The 6,894-nt window shown below is 44.7% G+C and overlaps 1 protein-coding gene across 3 annotated transcripts in view; it reads left to right on the top strand.

The window, feature by feature from the left end:
* Positions 1-653: 653 nt before the first annotated feature.
* LOC121061926 (synuclein alpha interacting protein) overlaps positions 654-6,894 on the top strand; it is an 88,805-nt gene continuing 82,564 nt past the window's right edge. For 2 of the 3 annotated variants that reach the window (XM_040541405.1, XM_040541402.1), the window contains exons 1-2: positions 654-804; positions 1,470-1,543. The gene's annotated coding sequence lies outside the window, so the exon portion shown is untranslated. Of the gene's footprint in view, positions 805-1,112; positions 1,252-1,469; positions 1,544-6,894 lie in introns of those variants that run through there. The other variant, XM_040541403.1, reaches the window with a different exon arrangement.

Raw genomic sequence — 6,894 nt, 5'->3', positions numbered from 1 at the left:
AACAAGTGAAAAGAAAAAAGATAAAAAGAAAAAAGTTAAAAAAAAAGCTAAAAGAGAGAAAAAATAAGAAATAAAAAGAAAAAAGATAAAAAGGAAAAAGCTAAAAAAAACTAAAAAGCTAAAAGAAAAAAGGTAAAAAAGATAAAAAAAGCTAAAAAAGCTAAAAGCTAAAAACAAAGCTAAAAAGCTAAATGAAACTAAGAAATGTAAAGCAGCTGAAAATGTAAAAAGCTAAAAGAAGCTAAAGAAAACCTAAAGAAGCTAAAAAATGCCAAAAGAAGATTAAAAAAGAGCTAAAAGAAACTTAAAAAAAGCTTAGAAAAAGCTAAAAGAAGCTAAAAAGGCTAAAAGAAATAACCCCCCCCAAAAAAGCCTAACAAGGTTACAAAACGTAAAGACACCTAAAAAGGTGTTAAAAAAGGCCAAAAAAAGCACATAACAATAACAACAATAAACACATAATTAAAACAAAGACCCCCCCCCCCCCATTCCCGCAGCGCCTCTCGCCCGGGGCCGCGCCCCCCCCCCCTTCCCCTCCCGCACCAGGCGCCGGTCACGTGCCGGCGTCCCCGCGCCCCCTCCCCTCCCCTCCCGCAGCGCCCCGCTCCCTCCCGCATTGTGACGCAGCGGCCGCCACCCCGGGGGCCGCGGGGAGGGGCGTGGCCACTGGCGGGGGGCGTGGCCAGCCCCGGAGGGGGCGTGGCCGGGTACCCCCGCGCCGTGCCGGGGCGGCGGCACCTGGGCCCGTCCCCGTCTCCATCACCCGGCGGCGGCCGTTGAGCGGCCGTTTAACGGCACAGCGAGGTGAGGCGAGGCGGGGCCGCGTTGTGGCGGCCGCAGCGGGCGTGGGGGCACCGGGGAGGGGACGCGGGTGGCCGGGGGGCGAGCACCGCTCCCCGCGGCTCGGCTCGGTGCGGGGCCGGGACCGGGACCGGGACCGGGACCAGGACCGGGACCGGGACCGGGACCGGGACCGGGACCGGGAGCTGCTGTCGCGGGGCGCCCGCGACGCGGGGGAAGGAGGCGGCGGCGGCTGGGCCCCGGCCCTGCGGACCCGCTCCCCGGCGGGCTCCGGCGTCGTTGTCACGGGCGCTGCTCAAAAAGCCGCCCCCGTCCCCAGAAATCTCACCGGAGAGCCGTGTGCGCCGCGCTGCCTGCATGTGCTCCTGGCGGGCCGTGAGTAGCGGGACCGGCCGCCCGCTGCGCCGTCCTGCAGCCGGCAGCCCTCCGCGCCCAGCTCCTCGGTGCCCGGTGAGCGCGGTGAGCCGCCCGGCTTCCCGTGCTGCAGGCGTGTCTGGGGCTCCTCCATCTCAACCGGACACCTGGTCCCGAGGGACACCTCAATAAGTACCTTACAAAGACCTTCGGTGCAAATCAATTAGGGTTTGACCTGCCCGGTTGTCAAGAAAAAACTTGTCTAGCCACTCTAGTTACAGTTCTAAAATTAAATAGCGATTTTCCCTTTACAGATTCCTCCGGTTAACGCGTAGCATCCGTGCCTAGTGCGAAAAGGAATAGTTTTCAGCGCTCCTCGTAAGGCGTGGTATGTTTCTCGTCTGCACATTCTCCGGTGTCAAAAACTGGCTTATGCGAACAGGCTGCTACGTTTCGCCCAGTCACTGGTGATATCGTAAGCCAGCAGATCCGTGAGGTTGTTTGGGTCTTTGTGATTTCTGATCTATGCCATTGGCTCAGTGTGCAGCAAAAGGGGATGTGGCTTGTATCTTGCTGAGAGGGTGGGTAAAATAGGCATGTTTCAGAGGAGGGGGCCAGTGAACAGTTCTCTCCCAGTCTGAGAAGCCTCCAAGGGACCATCCTGTTAGACAGTGGGTAGCCCAGTGTGGGCTACTCAACATATTTTAATTAGTATTTTGGCATAGGGAGAAAGACAGTCTTTCAGGTAAGGAAGTCATGTAGAAGGTGATAAACTAGATAGAAGTGGCTCCTGTCCTTAGCAGCGTTTTGTCTCTGAGGACAGAAAATGATGTATGACTTGATTTCTTTGGGACCCAATTCTGAGCTTACAAGGAGCCACATGTAAAAGGTAGACCAGTTGGACGAAGTGACTGAATGGTGTCTTTGGAGATGCAGAACCTCCCCGGGCTGCTGTGAAGAAGTGATGGGTAACTTCTCATTTTTTTTTTTTATTTTTTTCATGATTAGGGAACGAGAATTCCAAATATCTACATACTTTGTAATCATTTTTGGCAAGGCATCAGCAGAACTTCAAGGAGCTATGAAGTCTCTCCCACTGCCCCTCTGCTTCCCAGTTGTCCAGCCTTACTGGGAGCCGAAACCTGTCCCCACACAAAACTCTAGTACAAGGTGGCTGCGGTATTTTGGGATCACTTCTTCCCAAGCATATCTGATGTGGGATACTGCCCGCAGTGGTACCATTCACCATCTCACACAGGACATCTCTGTTCTGTCTACACTCACAGCAGCTCCATCCTGTGTGGACATTTGCTTGATTAGAAGCAGGAAAGGGAAAGCATGACAGCCTTGCTGCAGCTGCTTTAGTTTGTGTCCTCTGTAGCAGGGATGTTTGAGTAGCACTGTCTTGCTGCTGTGGTGAGATGCCAGCAAGTTGCGGGAGTGCAGAGGCAGAAGCAGCCCTGCATGGGACACACAACTGTGGTGGAGAACAGCACAGAAGACGTGTTGGGAATAGTGCAGGGGTGCTGACACTCATAGTGGTGGCATCATTTGGTGTTGCGTATACTTGGAGCGGTGACACCAGTGTGGGCGTACTGCACCTCTCAGTGCACAAGCACAAAGACCAGTAGTTCCAGCAGTCCTTGGGGAATGCAGCGCGTTATCTCCCCTCTGTTTTTAGGTATTTCAGCTGACTAGAAGGGATGTGCAGCAGAGCTCTATTCCCATGGCTGTCTGTCTCTGATTACCTGCCTGAAGCTCCAGAAGACATCCGTGAATCACTAGCATGGTTACAGGAAGGAGGAGGGAAAGAGAGAGGAAAACCTACCATTTTGATTTCAGTTTTATTTACAGCTTGGTTTTAAATCCACTTTAAATAAATAATTTTCGATTTATTTACCGAGAGAAAGTCTGTATCTTTTCTGGGTTACAGTTGAAACTGGCAGAACAGGAATCTTCTCCTCTTCCCTTACAAAGCCCTGTTAATTGCTGTTAAGTAAAAGAAAACTTCTATTTTGGGGGAGTTAAAGTTTTTTGTAAAGCCAGTTTGCCAATGCTTCACTGTGTTTTACTTAGAAAATAGAGATTTTATACAATTGATGTATATTTTCACTGTCAAGATGAAAAATATGGTAAGAAAGCGTTGGGAATTAATAGATTTTGGAAGGGTGTATAGCCATTCTTTTCACTCATCAGAATAGGCTCATAGTTAAACCAAGGGAAATAATCCTGAGATAATTGGCAAGAGGACTTGTAAGAAGGTTGTGTCCAGGCTTGCTCTTTTTCTGGCAGATATATCTGCTTCTCAAAGGAGGCAGAGAAGATAGGCTTACATGGAGCAGGTGCATAGTAACACAAGGGAATATCTCTTTCAGTGCAAATGTAGCTGTGCAATAGATTTGTGTGCACAATGGAAGGAACTGGGGAACCATGGGAATAAAACACATACATCACATACCTTATTGATTTAAGGTCCCAAGGGAGTTTTTAACCGATGGGGAAAAAATAATTAATTAATTGTTCTAGTAGAAATATCACCTGCTGCCTACCTGTCTGAGGTGGAACTGTAAGCCCATCTTCTAAAGTTATAAGTGATTCTGAGGTATGGAAATCTCTCAGTTATTAAAGAGAAGTACAAATTAGGTGTCATAGCTTGCGGCTGGGACAGTCATTCAGTAGGTATATTTCCTTGTATATTAAGGAGCATTTATGAAAGCTTATTTTGAATATGAACTTGGTGTATTTGCACTTCATATAGAATTATTGAGTAACACTTGAAAATGTATTTTTCTGGTTAAAATGCAGCATTAGCTTTGTAAGGTTTGCCCTGAGCATTTCCTTTCCAGTTCTGTTTCCTCCCCAGTTCTTGATTGCAGTTGAAATGCTGGCATTATTTTTCTTTGTTTATACCGCAGAAAAAGGCATTGTCTCCCTTATCTTTTAAACTCAATACAATGTATTGCATGACCTCTCCTTGTGTATAAATCCCTCCCTCCCCATCTGTTCTATTGTTACTCTATCAATTTGGAACTTGTCCTTTAAAATGAAATTATAGTCAGGAACTTAACACTTCCCTTCAACTCTACCATTTTAGCAATCTGTGTTTACGTCTGTGCTGCATAGCTTTCTCGCACGTGCATGACAACACTATGCACATGATTATAATTTGGAGTTATACTGCCCTGTTGGTTATTCATCCATAAGATCTTTTGTGGGATCTGGCTGTAATGGCGGGCATTTTTCTTAAAAATGGGAAAAACCTTTAACTATCCAGACTAACAACATAAAACTGCTGGCATGTTTCAACATGCATGTACATATCTCATGTTCTCTAGTAAAATACAAACGTAAATATTCTGCCTTTTGTATGTTACACTGTCAGTTCCAGTTGTAGTCACAGTAGTAAATTTATAAAAAGACTAAGAATTGCTTTTGATTTGGCCCAAGATTTTGAATATTAAAGCTGTCATCATGATGAGAGATTTATGTGAATGTTTGTAAGTGCAATGTCCAAGATTTAATTAAAAAAAAAAAAGAGAGAACAAAGCACAACTGGGAAATACAGTGCACTCAGAAGCAGAAGAGTACTAGCAAGGTAAATAGGCTGCATGTCATACTCTTTGACCCACAATTCTATTGTGCTTAGGCTAGACATTTGATTATTTTTTTCCCCCATTTGCGCATTCAGATAGTCCTAAGATATATGTACTAATTGCATTGAATATTAGGAAATTGTCATTCTAGTGACTCACATGTTGAGAGCTGGATAGAGCACAATATTTGTGCTTGTTGCTAGGACATGGGCATTTTAATTACAGAATGGTATCACTGTGAAATGGAGTTATACTTACAAAATTAATTATTTGCTTTTGATTAACCTAAACCAGATTTTAAATTAGAGGTGAAGGATTTTTATGATGGATAAATACAAGCAGATGTGAATACATTTTGCAATCTTGAGCTCTGTCAATGTTTTTTAGCTTTATATCTGTAGAACCGTAGTTACCTGGACCCCCTGGCTAACATCATTGGTGTCTAAATTAATGGGCAGTCTTGTGGCAGATGTGAACAAAGAGGGGCAATGTACCCAAGAAACGAGCAATAGGTTAGACAAAGGAGGATTCAGCTGTTCACTGCCCATTTGAATATGATACACTCTATAACGTCTTGATGCAGTACTTCCTTACAGCAATTTGATAGCATAATTCTCAGAAGGCTGAGTTTGTTTTTCATTGCTCCATATACATGCTTGTATTAATTATTTGTGTATGGCATCTTAGGGCACCCTTAGGAAAGGGAGAACCACCTCTTAAAGTCTAATTATGATAACAGTAGTTTCTGTTTTGATTGAACAGGCCAGATCTTGGAGAAAAAAGAAATATATATATGCTGGTAAAGCAATTAGTCACAAGGTAAAATAGAACCAAATTTGTGATGCGCTGTTACAGAGCATGTGGTGCTGTTCCAAAAATTAAATGTTGAAATCTGTGCATGTAGTTCAATATGCTCCTGTTAATGTTCATTTGTGTTAGTGTATCATGTTGTATCTTTGGTGAATGGTAATGATGCTGCTTTGGGCATTAAATTCACTCTTTAGTTCTAGGTTCAGGAAGGCCTTGTTTACAAACAGTTCAATACAACAATTCTTGAGAAGTATTTTAGGAGCACCATTATCTCAGAAATTAGTATGAAATCATTACTTATTGTTCAGCATTATGAATGTGCTGCAGGCATATGTGACACATTTAGCAGTTTGAAAAGCTTTAATAATGTGTTTCTGTTCATACCGCATGTGCCAACTTAAGGTGTCATCTCCAAGACTGAAGAGAGATAGGAATTAAACCCTCATCCACTTCCTCACAGTTGTTCATGAAGGTCACAGTTGAAGCACATGAGCAAATAGCGCAATGGGAACTGTATTTCTGCTCTTTACTGTGGTGGTCCCATTGTGGAGGAGTTAACTCACTGCCTCTCTGCACTTCTTATTAAAGTTACCTCACAGAACAATCCTTAGATGCAATGGCTTGAGCAGTGCTGCCCAAGCGTCTGGAGTTTTAGTTGTGACCGTATGCTGCGGTGCCTGGGTCTGAACAGCGAAGTGGAGCGTGGCCGTGCATGTGCTCAGGGCTTCTGCAGACAGACAGCAGCACTGGATTCTTATCCGTGTGCCCAGAACTTTCTGCTTCTCACTACCTCACTTCTTCCCGTGGTAAATTAGCCCTGATGTAATCCCTGCTGCTGTGATTTGATTCCAACCAGAACTGCTATTATATGAGACAAAACTGGGTTGTTTGTCTTTGCACTCCCCTCTTAAGGCAGCTAAGTATGCCTTAAGACTTAACACTTAAAAGTGTTCCTTCTTAACTTGTGTTCTGGCTGTGATTTAGCAAAATGGGCACAAAATCTCCCTGGGGTGTATCACTCAGTATACAGGTTATGAATGCGTGTAAATCCTTCTGGTCACTAGCTGGACAAACTGTCATGAGCCATCCTTGAGTGGCCTCTGTCTTCTTAGTGTTTGCAGCTCCCTATATGACAAACCACCGTTTGAGAGGATAATGTCCTGAATTTAAAGGACTTTATCAACTGCTGGGTTTCTGCATTGCAGTAAGTTCTGCCTCTGTTAACAGCGGTTATGGCTGAAGGCGTTATTGATGTCTTGATATTCTTCTGAAATAACTGGCCTTGAAAGAGCAGATAACTAAAGTGCCTCCTTGGATTAGGATTTAGGCATCTGGC

This window comes from Cygnus olor, chromosome Z (genome assembly GCF_009769625.2).
Source record: "Cygnus olor isolate bCygOlo1 chromosome Z, bCygOlo1.pri.v2, whole genome shotgun sequence".
NCBI lineage: Eukaryota > Metazoa > Chordata > Aves > Anseriformes > Anatidae > Cygnus > Cygnus olor.
This window is presented reverse-complemented; position numbering and strand designations above follow the sequence as displayed.